Below are 21,615 nucleotides of genomic sequence, written 5' to 3'. Positions count from 1 at the left end.
TGTCCTGTTTATGGGGGATGGTCTGAAGTTCTTTGTAAAGACCTAAGGATGACAAGGGTAATGAGAAGTAGAGACAGGGAGAAAGAAGGCAGCAGGCCACACCTGTGTAATAAATATCTTAAAGGGGATTGACTAAACTTCAAAGGTTTTGGAGTGGTTAAAATGTTGCATAATAGAACCAAATTATCTTGAACTGTTTTTAGTCCCTTCTAAAGCTATCCATTGCCCACCCCTGGCTTAGCAACTTGTAACTACCAAAACCTTAAAACGTATTCTTAGCAGACTGCCAGCTTCCACGGATGCAAAAGCTGAGAAAGCCATCAGGTAGGTTCTGAAATCTGCAGCAGACCCACCTACAGGTGGGTAAATACTTTGGTTTACAACTTTATTTTGTAACTAATAAAAATCTTGTGTAACCACTTCTAGAAAGGAACATTGTATTTGGGGGGAAAACAGTCTGCATTCCTGGGCCATGATCACTTGAATTTTGCTCCAGGATAAACTCTTACCCCCTTTGATGTGAAAACTGTGCTTTTGGGGAGGACACAGTCCACCTCCAGCTGGTACTCCTGTATCTAGTATTCAAGAACAGGATGCCTTTTGATTACATGCAGAAGATGAGTGATAATAGCTGCCCAGGCGCTTCAGGTGCTTTCTGAATCATAATCATTGTTACAGTTTGGATCTAAACAGGCCACCCAAAGGCTCCAGTTTGAGGCTTGGTCATGAGCCTATGGTGTTACTGAGCAGTGGTGTACACTTTATCAGAGACTACATTAGGTCTCTGGGAGCAAGCCCTCAACCCTTGCCTTTGAGATGGACCTAGGGATCTCTCCAAAAGGATATGTGGCTAAAGGTTAGCGCTATGACCTCTATTAGTCTTTAACTGTTAAGTACTATTGAGAATGGCAATTTGTGATTGGTTTTTATTATAACCGCAGTTAGTTAGTTATCTAGTTAGTTGTTAGTTAGTTAAGCTAAGCTGGAAGAAATGTCAAGAATTCACCCTCTTGTGGCAGTTGACAGGCCTTCCTCTTTTGGGCCTGGCTGCTTGGAGCTGTCAGCCAGGCAGCCCCCTCTTTTGGTAGCCAGCAGAGGGCAGTCCGGCTGTCTTAAGCACTCCACAATCACTTGGGGAAAAATCACTCCAGCCACAAGGGCCGCACAACCACGGCTGCTGGTGAAGGTCTGCCTCCCACTTCAGGAAAACTTGCTGCAGTTAGAACCACTCTAGACAACTTGCACCTACTTCGGAAGGCCTTACTCCCGGCAAGACATGCTTAGGTGAACTGTAGACTGCAGCTTCTTAAATCGTGACCCATATAGGGCCACTTAACTGAACATGGAGGGCTACAGCAAAAGGTTTCTGAATGTACAATGACTAAAAATTAAAAATTAGGGTCTGGAGGGAGGGATAGCCCAGCAGTTCAGAGCATTTGCTGTTTAATCATAAGGAATGAAGCCTGGATCCCCAAGCTAAATAACAAGCTGAGTATCTAGTGAACACCTATATCTGAGATAGGGAGAGTGCTCCTGCTTGCTTGCTTCCAGACTCAGTGTGGAGAACTGCTTGTTGTCAGGCTGCTTTATTATTGAGCTCTCAGTGAAAAACACATTTTCGCCCTGGCCTTCACCTGGAGACAGGATTAGACAAGGTGTGTTGCCAAGTTCACCTCCTTTTGTTTGTGACAGTACGCAGGATGTTTTTGCCAAGTTCACTTCCTTTCCTTTGTGTGAGGATCACACAGACAGGTGGTTGAGGTAAACAAGTTTGATGTCTTGATGACCTTCATTGTATCAAGTGCTTTGCTCTGACTATAAAAAGGGACTGTAGAATAAACCAAGTGCCTAGTTTTCTACCAGAAGCCCTCTCCAACAGATCCCAAGTGTAGGGTCATCTTTTGTTTTTGTTTTTGTTTTTGTTTTTGTTTTTGTTTTTTGTTTCTTTTAATCCTCACTCCCCACTCAATAACTGTTGACTCTGCTGGCCGGCTCTGGCAATTCAGGAAGAGTCTCTGCCTCAAAATCAGTAGAGGAAGACATCTGATGCCCTATTCTGGCCTCTGCAAAAGACTTTGGAAAAGTTGTGTAACACAACAGTGCATGTGTTGACAGAAATATTCTTATCGATTTTTAATTTTAACTGGTCTGTTTGCTCATTTAAAAGTGGACCTGTATGTGTGGGTACAGGTGTGTGTCACATAAGTTTTGTGCAGTCTTGCTTCTGAACAACACAAAACATGATTCATATAGTATGACAGTACTTTCCTACCGTGGAACACCAATAAGTGATGCCTAGATCGATTTTGAACTACAGTGTTCTTTGCTGTACTTATCAAGTTTTCTGATGCTGTAGAAGCACAATGCCTTCACTGTGGAAAACAAAACATTTGATCTTTCCTACCACCATTCCTCAGCATGGAAATATCAAATTAGCATATCTTTAGATTTCACTGTTAGAATGTTTGATTTTCTTGCTTGAATTTCATACGGAGTTATTAACCTTTGATTAGGAGAAGGCCAGAGAAATTCCCAAATTTTCTGAAATAGCTCCAAATATACTGTTGTAGTATGCGTTTAGACAAAGTAGCACTGTCAGCAGTGACAATTATAAAGTCAAAATAGCTCTCGATTCTGATATCCATAATACTTTGTGTCCTACAGTATCCAAAAGTTAGCCAAGATTTAATCCTTTGTGTGAAAATAAACAAGTACACCCTTCTTATTAGTTTTATTAAAGCAGCTTTGCTTTAATTTTAAATGAGTGACAGGATTCTGCTTCTGTCAAATAATTGTTCTCAAATATCTTTCTCTGATTTATTATCTGTTAATATTGTTTTATATGTCTCTTTCATAGCTCGACATAGTTGGAATTGTGCAAATGTTTCTTGGGCAAAACATTTCTTGGTTCATTTTGCTTATCTATTTGACTGGATCAGGCAATGCCCCGGGTGGGTCTGTGAAAGTGTTCCCAGAGACTCAGCATTAGGGCTTTGATTTAACAGATTACTCCCTTGATGGATCAATCATTTTAAGGAATTTTTTTAGTGGTGATGAAAGGTAGGAGGCAGGGTATAGTTGGAGGAAGTATGTCTCTGGGGTCGTGTTTTTGGGGCTGTATATAGCCTCCTGGCTTTCTTCATGTTTCTGTTTGCTGCTGTCTGCCATTGAAGAAGCTTTCCCACACACCTTGGTGTTCTGTCCAAGGACATGAGATAAAAAGAAAGAAAGAAAGAAAGAAAGAAAGAAAGAAAGAAAGAAAGAAAGAAAGAAAAGGAAAAGGAAAAAAAAACAATCCATGAAACACAAGCTAAACAAATCCCTCTCCCTTAGGTTGTTCTATTCAACACTTTGTTTTCAGCGATACCAGCGTGGCTACACATCCATCTGCTGGCATGCATGCTCATGCCAACATACTTACAATACTTGCCATTGTTCACGGAATCCAATTAACATGATGCCCAAAACAATGCTCCAGTGTGCTGTTCTTAAAGAGTGTCCAGGGGCTGGAGAGGTGGCTCAGTGGTTAGGAGCACTGACTGCTCCTCCAGAGGACCCAGGCTCAGTTCCCAGAACCCACTTGTCTAACCCAGAACTCACAACTGTCTAACTCTGGTTCCAGGGGATTGGCACCTTCACACACACATATGTGCAGGCAGAACACCAATGCACGTAAAAAAGTAATAAGTAAGTTAGTTGAAAAAAAGGTGTCCAACCAAGGCTTCTTCAGAACTGCCTTCTGAAGTTCTGTATGGTAGCCACTATCCACCTGTAGCTAGCTATTCAGCACTTGCAGTATGGATGTAGTTCAGATAGCTGTAAGAACACAAATTGTCTTTCTGTGCACTCTAAACAGCAGCTGCCTCTGAGTCATCAGTATTCCTGCAAATAACCCACATCCATACTCCTGTAAGCAACCCCAGTAAACTCATTGGTTCACTACGTTGGACTTTACTTTAATGGTGTTGTCATTGCTTTAATTCCCTAACTGGGCTTGGCAGAATATCAGGAGATGCTCACACCTCCCCAGGGATAACGTCGTGTCACAAGTACGAGGACTCTTTGGCTCCATCTTTCTTTAGCACTGTCCCTCTGCAAACAAGTGCCAGACAGCTAACAACCACAGGTTAGAGTTCAAAGACTTTGGATGAAAAAAATATTACATTCATATTTTTGTGTCAATAACAATGTCTGCTACAAGGAAATGGCTACACAGTGGACTGATGCCTGAACTTGAGTCAGGACTCCGGAGGGCCAAAGCCTTCGCTCTAGGCATAGGACCAAGCAGGTTATCTAGTTACAAGCAGCTGACCGGTCTTGCTTTCCCACACCCTCCATGAAAGATGCTTGAGATCAGAGGCATTTTGGAGTTTGGGTTTATTTTATTTATTTGTTTACTTACTTATTCACTTACTTATTGCAGAGTGGATTTTCCCCTTAATACTTATACCATTTCTAGTGGTTTCGATGAGATGTCAGGCATTTGAACATTTGGTCCCTAACTGACGGTTGGGCAGTTTAGTGAAATGATCCATGTAAGGTAGTTACTAATGACTGTGCTTTTAATTAAACCAATTAAAAGTTCTGCTGAGTCCGATTTTATTGATGGGCTGACCAAGACTAGGCTCACGCCTCTGAAAAGTCTCTTGGTGCCAAAGCTCAGGGGTACAACATTTTTAAAGACAAAACGACAATTACATCAGTGGTGGTAGTGGTGGTGGTGGTGGTGGTGGTAGTGGTGGTGGTGAGGGGGTTTACGTTAGTGAGTTATCTGGTAACATCTGCTTTCATTGCAAGGCTCAGCGGCATCTTCCAGACTCTGCATAATACATTTAGACGATGGTCAAGGTCATGGACAGTCCCTGAAGTGCTGCCAAGGCAGAGGTGGTTGTTGGGGGAGTGGAAGGCTCAGAAGCTAGCAGGCAGCCATAAAGAAGAGTTGGGGCAGATGCCGTTACCTTAGCCATTTCGTTAGGTGGTGTGGACTTGTTGAAAGAACTGTGTCCTTGAAGGTAGCCTTTGAGAGATCATTCAAAGTGTTCACTCTCTTCTGGTTGTGAGTTAGGATGTAAGCTCTCAGCTTGCTGCTCCAGATGCCACATCTGCCACTCTCCAACCATGACAGACTCTTATCCCTCCAGAACCACAAACAAACTCTTCCTTCTCTAGGCTTCCTTGGTCGCGGTGTTTTATCGTAGCAATAGAAAACTAACTAAAACACATATAGTGATATATCTTGGGGATAGAACCCAAGTCTAAACATGAAATTCATTCATGCTTCTTATAACCTTATACACAGAACCTAAGGCCCATTTTAGAGTGCTTTTATGGTGACCAATAACATGAGGTCAGGTGAAGAATTTTCCATTTATGGCATCATGTTAGTTTCTTAAGAGTTTAGGATTTGGGAGCGTTTCTGCCTCTAGATTTTCAGATTAGAGATGCTTAAATTAAATTCTAGATGGCATGGTGGCACACGCTTGTAATCCTGACACTCAGGGAGTCAGAGGCAGGCAAATCTCTGTGAATTGGAGGCCAGCCTGGTCTACAAAGGGAGTCCGGGACAGCCAAGGCTACACAGAGAAACCCTGTCTCAAAAAACAAAACAAACAAACAAAAAAAGTTAATTGTTTCCTTCACTTCTTACACAGAGTTGCCTGATCTTTGATGACTCCATCATCCCCACTGACAGGGAGTAGCACTCTTACTGTCCACTCTCACCAGTGGAGGACTGCCACCATCAAGCCATGCAGGGAGTCTCAGGCTAAGACTGCTCCGGTCTGGCGTAGAAAATCAGTTCTAACTTTCCCTCCTTTAAGCCTTCTTACCTCTTCCTTAACACAACGTCAAGAAAATACTGGAAATACTTTTTTTTTTTTTAATTTCCTCTAGGCCAAATTACATTCCAACAATCTATTAGCAGCTCTGGGTATTCTTTTTTTTTAATTAAATTTTTATTTTTTAAATTAACTACAGTTTATTCACTTTGTATCCCCAGCTCTGGGTATTCTTGCCAGAGAACAGAATCTTGATTTGTGAAAGAAGGCCCCCAAATAAGGGAGCAGGTAAAGTCCTTGGTGGTTTCTAAAGTCTACCCCTGTAAAAGTAACTTTCATTTGCTTGATGTATGTGTTGTTTTGGAGGCTTTACTACCTCCAAATACTAACCTAGGTCTAGTCTTTCTGGCCTCCATACAAACTAATCTATGCCTAGAAAGTTTTCAACCTCTAAGACTTCCTGTTGAATAAGATCACCTTTTCTAGCTCTTTCTGAACTCTTTCTGGCTGGTTCAACTCAGCTGTTGGCTCAAAATTCCTCTCCCAGCTGACTGATTCCAACTGGCTTCTCTCGGCTTCTGACTGAATTGCTCTCCTTGGCCTCATACTGACTTTGGCAAGACGTTCTAATCTTTTGGCTCCTTTTCATATTCTGGCTAACCTGTCTTCACCTAGCATCTAGCTTGTTCTCTCTTCAACCTGTCTCTGTAAAACAACTTTTCCCAGTAAAATTTCCTCTCCCCCCACACCCCATGCTGCTTTCTCTTAAGTCGCCTCTCTTTCCCCTGCTGTTCTCGTGAAAGTTAGGCATACCTGATTCTGTTTCCCTGATTTGTCACTTTGTCTGCCTCTCAATTAGACACCACTTTTAAACATGGGTGCTTCGTTCTACAAACTAACTTTACCTTCATTATTTGTAATTAAAGGTGTGTACTAAGGGTGTGTCTACATTCCAGCCAGTTCACACAGACCTAGAAGGTCTTTGAATGTGATCGAAGCAGCCATGTTGCTGGATTAAAACTTCTTCTACTTACCCTGTACTCAATCCAACTGTAACTGAATACTGGATCTTTGTATTATGGTGAGTGCAAAACCCAAACACATATGTGTGATCATGACATAGAAGAAAGATGTGTCATGTATAGCAGGTAAGGAGAACAACTGAGCTCCTTCCAACGCAATGCTCTTCTCAAACAAAGAAAGCATGAGAGCTTTATTCAGGAAGCCTGTATGTATTCATATAGGAAAGCCCCTTAGGGATGGACCCTCACTGAGCATGCTCAGTGAAAAGAAACTTGATTTAAAGGCCATGATAAAAGGAGAGGTGAAGCTGTACAGTGGTGGTGCACACCTTTAATTCCAGCACTCCAGAGGCAGAGGTAGGTGGATCTCTGTGAGTTTGAGACCAGCCTGGTCTACAAAGTGAATTCCAGGACAGCCAAGGCTACTCAGAGAAACCCTGTCCTGAAAACAAAAGCAAAAAGAGGGGGTGGAGTGGGGATAGAAAGGTTTTGTTTGCTCATTTTTTTTTTCCTGTGTCATGCTTAGAGGTCATGGTGTACATGTTTACAAGCCTAAATCGGTGGCTAGGAATGAATCTGTTCATTCTCTTGCATCACAGAGTTTTAGCTTGGAGGGCTGGCAAGAAAATTCAGTAGGTGTCTCAGCCACTCTTGCTGAGAAAAGACACTATGACTAAGGCAACTCTTATAAAAGAAAGCATTTAATTGGCGGCTTGCTTACAGCTTCAAAGGTTTAGTCCATTGTCCTTATTATCATGGTGGGGTGTAACCTTCCCTACTTTATGAGTTCTTTTTTATTTCCACCCTTCTCCACCACCTTTCTTCTTCCCTTTCAACCCCCTAACACTAGATATAAGAGAAAAAAGAAGAGAGAGGAAAGGAAAAAGATCCCTGAATAAAGTCATCGGTCGAAAAGGGGTGACCTTATCATTAGACTACTTCCTGCTGATTAGGGATGTTGAGTTCCTTGGAGCAAGTTTGATCTTTGCAGTCAGGATATCTCATTTCTTCTTATTGCTGTTTCTTCTTTGCAAACAACTACTAAAAAAACTTCAACTAACAGCAATCAACAACCCCCCTCTCTGGGTCTTAGTATTACATATTATATACCCTCTGAAAACTCCCCAGAATTCCAAACATCACGAAATTGAAAAAAAACTATCTGCAGCTGACAAAATCATTCCCCCACTGGAACACAAGGCAAATCATAGTCAGCTGCTTCGAATCAGGCTCATATCCCCACACCTGGGATTAAAACAAAAACATATTCTTACAATATTTCTATGGTTTTTGTTTGTTTCTTTATTTGTTTTGTTTTGTGAGACAGGGTTTCTCCCTGTAGCCTTGGCTGGCCAAGGCTTTGTAGACCAGGCTGGCCTCAAAATCACAGAGATCTACTTACCTCTGCCTCCCAAGTGCTGGGATTATAGGCATGTGCCACCACGCCCGGTTTCCTTCCTTCCTTTCCTTCTTTCTTTCTTTCTTTCTTTCTTTCTTTCTTTCTTTCTTCCTTCCTTCCTTCCTTCCTTCCTTCCTTCTTTCTTTCTTTCTTTCTTCTTTCCTTCCTTCCTTCCTTCCTCCCTCTCTTTCTTTCTTTCTTCCTTCCTTTCTTCCTCTCTCCTTCCTTCCTTCTTCCCTCCCTCCCCCCTTTCTTTCTTTAGAAGCCAAAATTACAAGTTTCTTACTACAGGGGTGGGGAGCATAGCAGCATGCAGGAAATTGATGGAGCAGTAGCTGAGAGCTCCATCCTGATCCATAGGCAGAGACAATGGGCCTAGGAACTATTGAAACCTCAAAGCTCACCCCCAGTGACACACTTCCTCCAACAAGGCCATGCCTCCTAATCCTTCCAATCCTATCAAAGAGTTACACATCCTGGTAACTAAGTATTCAAATAGATGAGCCTATGGGGACCATTCTTATTCAAACCATCACAGTAAATAAAAATACTTACCACCAAGCCTGATGACTTGAGTTTGATATCTGAAACCCACAAGGTGGAAGGAAAGAAATCTTGCAAGTTGTCCTCTAACCTACAAACACACACACACACACACACACACACACACACACACTAAGTAAGTAAGTAAGTAAATAAATAAATAAATAAATAAATAGAAAAGGACACTTTGAAGATGTATTAGGGGAGCTGAGGAGGTGGCTCAGTGAGTAAAGTACTTGTCAGGCAAGAATGAGAGAGAGAGAGAGAGAGAGACCTGTGTTCAGATTCCAGAACCGGCATGAAGCTGCATGCATGTCTGTGTTCTAGTGACTTGAAGGCAAGATGGGAGCTGAAGACAGGAGGCTCCCTAGAAGCTCACGGGCCAGTTAGCCTGGTATATGCAGAGGCAATGAACAAGAGATCCCATCTAAAACAAGGTAGAAGGTGGTAGCAACGCTGAAAGTTTTCCTGTAACTTCTACATGCACATTGTGGGTTATATACAGCAGCACTTATATACACAAATACACACACACACACACACACACACACACTTCATTAGTTACTTTTCCTGTTGCTTTGGTAAAATTCCCTGACCAATGACCAAAGCAACTGTGCTGGCTTATTTCACATCAACTCGACACAGGCTAGAACCAATTGAGAAGAGGAAGCCTTGGCTGAGAAAATTTGGCCTCTGGGTAAAATTTGGCCTAACATACATTTTTGATTGACGATTGATGTTGGAGGCTCCATGGGCTGGTGGACCTGGGAGCTGTAAGAAACAGGGTGAGCAAGCCATGGGGGATCAAGCCAGTAAGCAGATACTCCTCCATGGATTCTGCATCAGTTCCTGCCTGATGGACTGCCACATGGAAGAGTAAAGAAACAAATCCCTTCCTCCCGAGTTGACTGCAACAGTAAAGCTTGAAGGTATAACTACTTAGAAACTCCTTTTCAAAGAACCTGTGACCATGAGAACGGGTTCTATAGCTAAAGATAAAGATCTAGCCAGGGAGAGTCTGAGACAAACATTCTGGGGGGTTTGAGTCAGGTCTGCCTTAAAAGGTGGGTGAGGTCTACTACAACAGATAGCAAAAAGGTCACCGGGTCATTAACAATACCCTCTCCCAGCTTTCTGAGTGGAAAACATGTGATTTCCCATTTGTGGAATGTGTGTTTAGCATTCCTGGTTCCCCAGTGCTCTGTGGACACAGGGGCCTTTGTGTCCCCAACACGTTCCAACCTCAACTAGCCTAATCAAGATAGTTCCTCACAGCCACGGCCAGAGGGCAGCCGAATCCAGAGAAGCCATCACAGGCATGCCCAGTGGCTGTCTCCTAGGTGACTCGACCCCATCAAGTTAATAATCCATAGTAGCCATCACATATTAGATAACGGGTAGAAGAGTTTGATCATACGGGGGCTTGATCCAGTTAGCATCTAATACAGCCGTTTCTAAGTCAACCTTCATACGTGTTACCCTGGTTTCTCCCACATCATAGTCTTTGATGAACATGGTATGTTCTACCCAGCAGGGACTGACTTCCTTGATCACCTGTCCAGTGCCCCAACTCTGATTATTTACCCAGACATGATCTGAAGGGATTGGGGTCTATTCCAGCAAAGCAAGTAGCAATCTGCATGGCACCTGTGTCTCCTGGAGGACTGGAAAGACTGGAGGAACTGGAAAATTCAGGCTACACAGAGTTCCACTCACTCATCAGCTCTGACCAGGAGCCTGGTTAAGAGCTTCCCTTCTGTCTCTTTTTCAAGTTTTCTGGTATTTCCATTAGATTCTGTGTCTGATAAACCACCAGGATCAATTCTGCAACAACTCTCTAAAGCTTCCAGAGAATTGAGAATGCAAGCCCAAGGGCAGAGCATGTCCTTAGCACAAACAAACTCCCAACTCAATCCTACCTCCCCTACCTAAAAAGAAAGAAAGTGGCTACAGGGGTAATGCGGCTTTCACTATGTGATCGGCAGTTGGCTGCTCTGAGTTTATCATCATCTAGTCTTTCAAAACATCATCACCTCCTACCTGTTAGAACCCACATAACAAAACGCCCAAGACTAATAGTTTACAAATAGCAAAAAGTTATAGCGTGCTGGGGGATTTAGTCTCTGGTGAGAGGAGTCCTTCTAGTGCATAGATGGCAGCTTCTTGTTGTGTCCTTGTGTGGAAAAAGGTAATAGGGTTTCTCCTCCACATTCCCATTCATGAAGGCTCCATGATTGTGACGGAACCACCTCAGAAAGACTCCTTCCTACCTTATAATCCTATTACAGTGGGTACTGGGATTTCGAAGAATGAATTTGGGTTGGGGACACAAATCATTGTACCTCCATAAAGCTGAGTACCCTAGCTGTTATGTGTCTCCAAAGCTTCATTACTCATCGCTGAAGGACTGATTAATTTTGATGTTGCTAATTGTGAGAGGTTATTTGTACCTCTGCTCACTAATCCTAACTTTCTGCTAGTCGTCTTGTTCTTAGATGCTAGTTAGTAAACTTTCCTGTTGTCATGATAAAACACTGTCTGGCCAAAAGCAACTTGGAAAAAAAAAAAAAAGAGTTTATTTCAGCTTATGGTTCCAGAGGGATAGAGTCCATAATGTCAGGAAAAGTATGACATGGTGACAGGAGCAAGATACTGGCTGATCATATTTTTTTTCCATACACAGGAAGTAGAGGAAGGGAGTAGGAAGTAGGGTGACCTTAAACTTTATAAATCATCATTTTCCCCTTCCTTGAATTGCTCACCTACCCACAATAATTCTTAATAAATTTGGATGGCAATTCAGCAATATTCCATTACCATTAGGGCCAGTTCTCAGATGCTAAGTAGCCACTAAAGGGACAGAGAGCGAAGTCTATCCTCATCAACTGTGTACCGCATGCTAGAAATGATCCAAGGAATTTTTCATTTCATTAAATGTAATGGTGCATTTAATTCTCACGACAACCTGGAATGGTAGATGCTATTATTTGCCTCATTTGGAAGATGGAGAAACGAGTCTTCTGAGAGATTAAATAAATTGCCTGAGATCTTGCGGTGGATAAAGGCAGAGCCAAGACTGAAACAGATTTCTCTTGTTTCCAAAACTTTTCTTCATCCCACACTGTATAAAGATTTGACTTGTCGAATGTGATGGTTAGTGAAATCTGTCCACGGGTAAGGTAACCTTGGAGAGTAGCATCTGTAAACAGAAAAACTCAATTATTTTCTACGTAGTGTTGCCTTTAAGAACAGTGTGTTGAGAGGCTGGAGAGATGACTCAGCCCTGATGAGCACTGGCTGCTCTTAACTCTTCCAAAGGACCCAGGTGACAAGCAAATCCCATCACCCACATAGCAGTTCACAACTGTCTATAATTCCAGTTCCAGGGGATCTGACATCCTCACACAGACACACATGGAGGCAGAACACCAATGTAAAAACAAAACAAAACAGAACGGTGTGGGGACTAGAGAGATGGCTCAGAGGTTAAGAGCGCTGGCTGCTCTTCCAGAGGTCCTGAGTTCAGTTCCCAGCAACCACACGGTGGCTCACAACCATCTATAATGAGACCTGGTGCCCTCTGCTGGCATGCAGGTGTACATGCAGGCAGAACACTATACATAATAAATAAATCTTAAAAAAACAAAACAAAACAAAACAAAAACAGTGTGTTGAGTCTGGAGAGATGGTTCAATGGCTATGAGCATTGCTGTTCCTGTAGAGGGTCTGGGTTTGGATCCTAGCACCCACATGCCAATTCACACTGTCTGTAACTAGGGCATCAGTTCTAGGGCATCTGATAACTTCTTCTGACCTCCTCACCAGGCATCCACCTGGTTCACCTACACACATGCAGACAAAACATTCATACACAAAAAAGAACAAGACAAGGAAACAAACATCAAAACACAGTGTTGTAAGTGCCTGGAACAGAACTCCGTTCTCCAGAATGCTTCAGTAACCAGGGCCACCAGGGCTACAGTGTTGCGGTGGCTTTGTTGCTTTTGTTGCTTATGTATATTGAAGATTTATGCCTTGTTACAGTCTGCAGGGTATAGAAGATTAAAGTCTCTTGCTGTCTTAATCCATGCGGACTCGCAGAGGGGACAGAGCCCTCAAGACGGAGCTGTGCTCAGAGGCCTGAGAGAGGAAAGGGAGTGCAACTTAGCCACCACTTGTCCTAATGATAGTGACAATCACAGAGTGGTCTCTTGGCTCCTCTGTCCAGTCTTTTCTCTTTAGGAACTAGCTTAAAGTCCGCCTCCTGTTGCCAGTCCTCCCAGACTTATCCAGCTTCTCCTGGCTCAGTCACTTCTAACCCTTCATATTTAGCACGAGGCGGCTATGGGTTGTTGAACACGTACTGGGTCCAAGGCACCCCTTATGCATTATCTCAAAAATCTCTCATACTCTCGAGAGAAAGGTATTTGAATTCCAATCTTACAGATGGGGAATCTGGGGCTTAGAGCACTATGCCAAGCTCCTACAGCTAATCAGCAGCAGAGCCAGAATTCCAATTTACACCTTAGTGATTCTTAAGTAGGACTTGGCGAATGAAGGCCCTCAGGCCAAACGCAACCCATTCACTGTCTACTCTTGTAAATAAAGTTGTGTTGGAACAAAGCCATATCCATTCATGTCCATTGCTGAGGCTGTTACTCTCAGCTGAATCTGTACTTCTCCAGGGCTGCAGTCTGTCAGTATCAGCTAGGTCGTGCCACTGTAACAAGCAAGTCCAATAGCTCAGTCACTAAAGACTAAAGTCACAATAAGGATTATTTATCATTCATCTTGTACTTCCAACAAAGGTCTATCCGCTAGGGGTTTTTGTTCACTGTGATATCCAAAAAGCAATCACAGGGCTATGACCAACTTCAAAGGTTACTCTAAGGTGGAATTCAAACAAAGCCAAGAAAGGCTTATCTTACCATGACTATGGGAGAAAATAAAGTATATTTGTAAGCAGTTCTGTGGACTGCCATATCTGCTCACGTCCTTCCTTGCCTCATCTAGAGGTCAGAGTGACAATGAAAACCTCTTCTCATACGGAACCATGTGAATTCCTGTAGGCGTTCCTAGAGTCTTCTCTGGCCCCAATAAAGTTTACTAATAAAATTGTATCCTCTTCTCTGGCTGCCACTGTGACTTTCTGCTTTCTTTTTGCAGACAGGATTTTTGTCATGCTTTCTAGGTTGGCCTTGACCTTCTGGGCTCAAGTGATCCTCCTGCCTCAACCTCCTGAGGAGCTAGGTGTACATGTAAGTGGTCACTCTGCCGGGTAGCCACTGCGAACTTAGGACTAATTCCTCTCTGGATATTGTTAATTTTGGTACATTTTGAATAAAGGGATTTTTCAGGGAATAGTTACACCATCCTGAGATGCTTGGGTCTTGGAATCCTGACTAGGGGTTGCAAAAAAAATGCCAGAAGGACAGACATGTAGACCGATGTAGAGAAAAGCTGGGTCAGGTCAGGGGGTGTATATGCTCTGAAGAAGTGGTCCCTACTTCCGCCACAGTGGCACCTACTACCATCTTCACCTGGGTGTGTTTATCCCCCCAGCAGAAGGGATCAGCTAGTGGGAGATCTCCACAGGAAGCTTTCCAAGGCTGTAAGAATCGGGGAACAGGAAGCTGCAGCTGCTAGTTTTGTCCACACTGGTCATGGCTTGCACTCAGGTCCCAGAGGAAAGCTTTGCCATCCATCTGAGCCTCACAGGGCTGGACTCTGCCACTCCAGAGAGACTCCTGAGGTACTCCTGAAGTCCTTGACATGTGTGTGCCTGTGTCAACAGCTCCCTCTGGACTTCACTCACTCTGGGCTTCTCCTGCTCTCTGCAAATGGTGCCTGTTCTTACCTGCATCTCTTCTCACACTTGGCTTTAAGAGACATATTAAAAAGGGAAGTGTGTTGTGTGATATTCTATTCGATCTTGACCAAGGCACTCATTTATTTGTATTTTTACTCTTTGGAACTGACTCTGGAGCTTTGTGTGTGCTGAACAAGCACCCTACTGCTGAGCTATATCCTTAAGACCTTCTCTTCTTCTTCTTCTTCTTCTTCTTCTTCTTCTTCTTCTTTTTCTTCTTCTTCCTCTTCTTTTTTTGTTGTTGTTTTTTTGTTTTGTATATTTAGAGACTCAGTCTTAAGTTGCCCAGCTTGGTGTTGAATTGCTATGTAGCCCAGGCTGGTCTTGAACTATGATCTTCTTGCCTTAACCTCCAGAGAAGCTGACATTCCAGTCCTGTCCCACCCCCAGGCTTGCCTGAGGAACAGCTGGGTCCAGTGCCGAACACCTACAGTCCTTGTTACTTGTGAGGCTGAGTCAAAAAATTCACTGGAGCCCGAGAGTTCATGTCAGCCTGGACCACATGGAGAAACCCTGTTTCTTAAAAAGAGGGGGAAAGTAGGGAAGAAAGAACGGATTGACTATAGTTAAGTGTTTATCGCTTATCAGGCCCCAGACGTATCCTCTATATCCATTTAATCCTCTCACCAATTCCATTGTTATCTTCCAACGCTGGATGCCTGGTGAACCAACAGCCCAACTCCGGAGCTTGGCCGCTGTTCACCCACCCATGCTGTAGAAGAGATTATACTGGGCAGCGGTGGACATGTGACCTGGCCTGCCTGGATCATACTCCACACGAACGTTTCAGCCTGGTTCAGCATCTCGCTGTGAAGAAGAAAGTGTTGCCTCAGAAGTGTTTCGTAAAGATACAAAACTTGATCCATCTTTAAATTATATCGTATTAAGAAACTGAATTCTGGAAGTGTGGTTCTGTGGTTCTGTGGGACCAGAGAGCCAAGGTGACCAGGTCTTTCTTTCCTAGGGCCACGGAGCATCTTTGGACCAAGTCTCCAGCTCAGTGGCCTCAGAGGTCAGTGCCAGGCTGAGTTTGACTCCACTGTGTCCAAGGGTTCCCTGAGAGGTCAAATATGGTCCCAGAGGTCAGTATGGAGTGGGGTTCTGAAGTCTAAGATGCTAAACAACCCTGCATGTCCCAGAGTCTATATTTCTATGGTCCCGGGGGTTACTTTGGGCCTTTGGCTCTAACCATAGCCCCTTGATAGTGGACTGGCTTCAGTGGGTGTGAAGTTTGGTATCCTGCCTTTGGCAGGTTCATAGAATCCAGAGGTGACCAAGCTTTAGACTCCATCTCCTCACCTGGGTGTTTAGTGGGAAGCCCACCGTTGGTCCTGTGTATACATAGACAAGTCAGGGTCACTTCAGCAACACACTGCATGGTCAGAACCTTGTAGCTCAGACCTTGTCGCTGAACTTCGTGCAGATACTACTCTAAGGGGAGCAGAAACCAGAGCTCCCAATGAGCTTGGGAGAAGAAGAAGTCAAAACTTCAGCAGATGTGTAAAACAGGGCAAAGCCAATATATCAGGAATATGACACAGCCAGCCACCAATTGGCCCAACTCCCCTATAAAGGAGCCTAAAATTACAGCGATAGCCAAAATGTCTGAGAAAGAATTCAAAGTCTTACTGTTCAAAAGAAATATGATCATGTAGGAGATTCAAACAGGTGTGTGAGTTAAGGAAATCTATCCAAGATCTTAGACAAGACAGTCTCCAAAGTGAATGAAACAGTTAATAAATTGGTAGCAAAAGTTCAAAATATGGAGCAAAAGTTTAGCAAGGAGATCGAAATAATCTAACTTGAAATGAAGGAAATGGTTTAAAAAAAGAAAGCACACTAGACTCCATTATCAACAGACAAGAGCATGCAGAAGAATGAATTTTAGGGACGAAAGGACAAAATTCAGAAAACAATACAAACATATATAAATATGGAAAAAAAATGGATGTGGAGGGATGCCCCAGTGGTGTAGAACACTAAATGCTTTTCCAGAGGGCCAGGGTTTGATTCCTAGCACCCCTATGGTGGCTCACAACCATCTGTAACTCCGGTTCCAGGGGATCTGGTGCCCTTTTCTGGACTGCATGGGGATGCCGGTGATGAACACGGCTCCTGTTCCAAATGCCAATCTTGGCTACATAGAAGGTCCTTGAGTTGTATAGACTTCGGTTCTGCTTAGTTTTGAGTGTGATATTTTCATTTATTTGCAAGTTTTGTTGACTTTTAGTGTAGTGTAGTGTTTTGTTTTGTTTTGAGACAGTCTCATTATGTATTCTTGGCTGGTCTAGAATTCAGAGATCTGCCTGCCTGGATCCTTTTGGGAGTTTTGTTTTGTTTTTTTAAGCATTAGAGTTTATAAATTTTTAAAGCACGTGTTTGTTCTCTGAGGTTCTGGTTAATCCCATATTAACAGAGACTGACTAAAGGCTAGTGTGCTCATCCGAGCTCTCAGATGCTTGGACAGGCTCGCTCTGTCTCAGAGAGAGTCTGTAATTTAATCAGCTCTTAAAATGTGTCCATGGACTGGAATATTATTAGTTTCCACCAGAAGATATAGATAAAGGCTCTTGTTCAAAACTCTAAGGAATTCTGCTTTATTTAATGAAAAGCCTCTAGCCATGGAGACTCTGAATTTTACAAATGGGGCCTTTAGGTGGCAGCAAAGTCCTGGATCTAAATCTGAGCTGCTGAGTTTATGTTTTGGGAGGGTGGGATGGGGAACGGAGGGTGTGTGTCTATTTGTTTGTTCTCTTTGTTGTTCTTGTTGTTTTATTTGTTTGTGCTTTGAGAGAGAGTCTTACTCTGTGCACCAGGCTGGCCTTGAACTCTTGGTAATCCTCCTGCCTCAGCCTCTCTAGAGTGTTAGGAGTATGAGTATATGCTTCCTGGTCCTCTTAAAAACTGATGATGACAATGAGAGTGTATTTATGTAATAGCTGTGTGTGTATATATATTACATAATATGCATGTTACATAATATATTACATATATATGTTTTGCAAATAGATAAAATTTTGAGTCATCTTTGATGTAAGTCTTTTTTTAATTGAATCACATTACTAATGTATTACTATTTTTTGTTTCTTTTTAAAGATTTATTTCTTTATTATGTATACGATGTTCTGCCTGCATGTACACCTGCAGGCCAGAAGAGGGCACCAGATCTCATTACAGATGGTTATGAGCCACAATGTGGTTTCTGGGAATTGAACTCAGGACCTCTGGAAGAGGAGCCAGTGCTCTTAACCTCTGAGCCATCTCTCCAGCCCCCCTCCCTTTTTTGAGATGGGGTTTCTCTCTGCAGTCTTGGCTGTCTTGGACTTGCTTTGTAGACCAGGCTGATCTCGCACTCACAGAGATCTGCCTGCCTCTGCCTCTCCAGGTGCTGGTATTACAGGCATGCACCACCGCGCCCTGCTTATTGTATTCTGAGGTTTTAGTTCATTCCCATGTGGGCAGAAGTTCTTCCCTAGAGATCTTCAATGATCTAGATACGTATATACACTCCCACATCAATCGTTAATCAAGGAAGTGCCTCACAGGCTTCCCTGTGAGCTAATCCCAATTGAGAGTCCCTTCCAAAATGACTACAGCTTGGTTCTAACCAGGACGTAAATATAATATTGTTAGATATAAATATTGGTACAAATAATAAAACAATAGATTTGATAAATAAATGGATAAAAACAAGTATAAGCTCTGGTATTCTTGAGTAGAAAAATAATTTATCTGAATGACACGAAAGCCATTCGTGAGGGTTCAAAAGTGGTGTTTAGTCTTGGGTGTCCTCAGGTACATGTGTTACATGCTTTGTCCCCAGCTTGGCGCTTTTGGAAGCTGCTGGAGCCTTTGAGGGGCGGGACCCATGGAAAGCATTCCGGTCATTGAGGGGGCGTGCACCAGCCTGTTCCTCTTTTCTTTTGCTTTCTGCACTTTAGGTGAGCAATTTTACCCTTCCGTTCAGATCCAAGCAGAAACGCCAACAGATCATGAACAGACAGCCCCAAAGCAGTGAGCCGGAATCAACTTTTCTTTGTAAGTTGCTTGTCTCAGGTACTTGGCGCAATCAACGACGCACAGGCTCATCAAATAGACCACAGGACCTTCCGGCATAAGCGAGGCGGTGCGGTCCCCGACACTGCCACAAGAGGGCTCTCTAGCAAAATGAGTCACGATTTAGAATTTGCCTCGCCTTTGCGTCGTGCGGTCCAAAACTTCGGCGTGGCATAACCCTTCGACGAAGAAGACGCCACAACCTAGGGCAACAAGAGAGGGATGGTCTCCCTGCTGCAGCCCTAGAAGGGTCAGGACCCACCATGATGCGCTTGCAACAACTCCTGCATGGTCGTTGTCACCGGCCGCAAGGGTGGAGAGCCTCGATCCTGAAGCGCCTTTGAAATGTTGTTACAATTACTGGTATGTGTGTCTGAGGCTGAGTGAACTCACGGGCATCCGCCTGCCTGTGCTGGGATTAAATGAGTGTGCCCCCATCGCCCGGCCCTGGTAGTGCTTCTGATAATTCCTTGATTTGGGGCTAAATTTGACTGCTCACCGTCTTTGCTTTGAATGGGGACACTTCCAGTGTTTCACCAAGGGCTGCGATGCTGCCTGACCACACACCCAGAAACAAAACAAAAGGAAACTTTCTTTCCAACGCTCCTTCCTCTGGAGGAAATTACGAGAGAGAAAGCGTCAGACAAACTAGCAACAGGTGGGATGGCAGTAAGTGCAGAGTGTCTGGTCAGCGGCTGTCATCTAGCTCGGTGACAGTTTTAGCACACGTGGTTTAGCACACGTGGTTCTTACTGACCGACTGGAACTCAGGGCTGAGGGCGTGGGGCTAGGTGGTGGAATGGCTCCAGTTGGCTTCAAACTTGCTGGTATGGGTGGGAATGACCTTGAACTTCCGATCTTCTGGCCTCTACCTCCTAAGTGCTGAGGTTATAGGGGTGCACCCTGTGCCTAGCCTTTTAGCGACTAGCGAGATGGCTTATCAAGGTGACGCTCTTACTGCAGCGCTTGAGGACTTGACTCCCATCCCCGTGAGCGTCAGGTCACCTTGGGGTCCTCCATGCACACAGGGCACAACCACCCACACAATACGGAAGAAAGTAACAATAAAAATTCTTAAAAGACGTATGATAGCTAGATTGCTTGTCTGGCTTAGACATTTTTTTCTTCAGGTGCTGGGTGTGACGGTAAGAGCCTTTAATCCTGGTGCTCAGGAGGCAGAGGCAGGCGGATCTCTGAGTTTAGGCCAGCTTCTTCCATGTAGTGAGGACAGCCATGGATGCAAAGGGAAATTCTGACACACAAGAGCATTTTCCCCTATGTTTGTGAACTCACTTTACATTCTTGAAAGACAAATTAAGCCGGGTAGTGGTGGTAGTGATGCCTTTAATCCCAGCACTCAGGAGACTGAGGCAGGCGAATCTCTGAGTTCCAGGACAGCCAGAGCTACACTGAGAAACCCTGTCTTGGAATTTAGGCAGGGATTTAATACTGTTATTTTATCAAATAACTTTGGGGCACCAAGTTTCCCTCTCCAACAGTCCATAAAAGAAAATAACACCAATTTTCTAATGGTGAGTCAATCTTGGCTTTGTACAATCTGTTTATTCAAAACATATTTGTGGACCTACTATGTACAGCCCTTGTTCATCACACTTGGGATGAGAAAATGAAAATAAAGGGAACACAAAGGTATATGGGAGTAATGCAAAGCTCAGCAGGCTTGTCAGAGAAAGGCAAGGCTAAAGTGAAAAAGCTGTATGAGTTATGCAAGGTGCGTTCTTAATGAAAAAAAAAAAGACAGTCTGCAAGAAGACAAGAATGGTGACTATGTGAAACCATAGCATGCTTATTTACGAAGCAGAACTCCAGGGCATGCACAATAGTGCTAAGAGAGTTTCGATTTTCTAAGATGACATCAGATGTTCAAAATACATCTAAAGATAGAGAAGGCCTAGATGGCGTGATTAACAAAATATTATGCAGGGGATTCTAACCCAGGACAGAAGGGCCTAGCAGGAGAGCAGAGAGAGAGACAAGGACAAATGAGCACCAAAGAATTACAGAAGGATCAAGAGACGCCGGGGAAATTGGATTGGGTTACATCATGCTTTGGAGGACTGCATCACACTTTGAGGACTGCGTCATGTAGGAGGCACAGCTGAGTGGAAGCAGGGAAGGAACCAGACTTGTTAAACATGTGGGCCTATTTTCCCCAAGGGAAGGAAATGAGGCCTGAACCTGGCAGGCTGGAGTGGATGTTGTTTATCAAGCTGGCCATCTTTCCGCTATTCTATGGAGCCATCCTTTCGGAATCCCTCAGAATCCCGAGCATTGTCTAGGCCCTAAGCCTGCCCTTTGCCTCTCAGGGAACAGAACCCGTCCTTATGAAGGAGGTCTCATGTGCTTAGCATCCTCCGTCAATAGGATCCAACTTTATACTTGTTAAAGGGCTCCGCGGGCCTGAGACTGGGGAACTTGGCGCCGGCAGGTTTTTCCTCTCCTCTTCCCACTTCCTTGTTAAACCATTAGGTTACGTTCCTAAAGCTAGCCACCAAGGTCTTTCTCCTGTTTAGCCACTTCCTCATGCCTGACTAAAACACCGGTCCCCTTCTCCGTAAAAACCATTTTTGCAGAGACGCCTGCTGCTGTCTTTGCCTGATCTAGAGGTGGCACCCCCTAACCCCCGCCCATGCCTGTCCCTCCAAGGTAATGCTCTGTGCTGAGAACTTGGTGTCTGGGTGTGTTCTGTGCAGACTCCGAGGCTCCTTCGCTTATTGCAAATCCCTCCTCCTAGGCAGTGCTTACTCAAGTTTCATTCTTCACCTCGCATAGACGGTTTTCCTGTTGGCTGTGACATATGCAGGGCCCCCAAAGTGTCATGCTTTGGAGGCCAGCAATTAAAAGCAAGAATAAAAAAAATGAAGGCTAAAGGTTGGCATGGTGTCACATGCCTGAAATCCTAGCACTCAGGAGGCAGAGGAGGCAGAG

The sequence above is a fragment of the Meriones unguiculatus genome, chromosome 11 (genome assembly GCF_030254825.1).
Source record: "Meriones unguiculatus strain TT.TT164.6M chromosome 11, Bangor_MerUng_6.1, whole genome shotgun sequence".
NCBI classification, from domain to species: domain Eukaryota; kingdom Metazoa; phylum Chordata; class Mammalia; order Rodentia; family Muridae; genus Meriones; species Meriones unguiculatus.
This window is presented reverse-complemented; position numbering follows the sequence as displayed.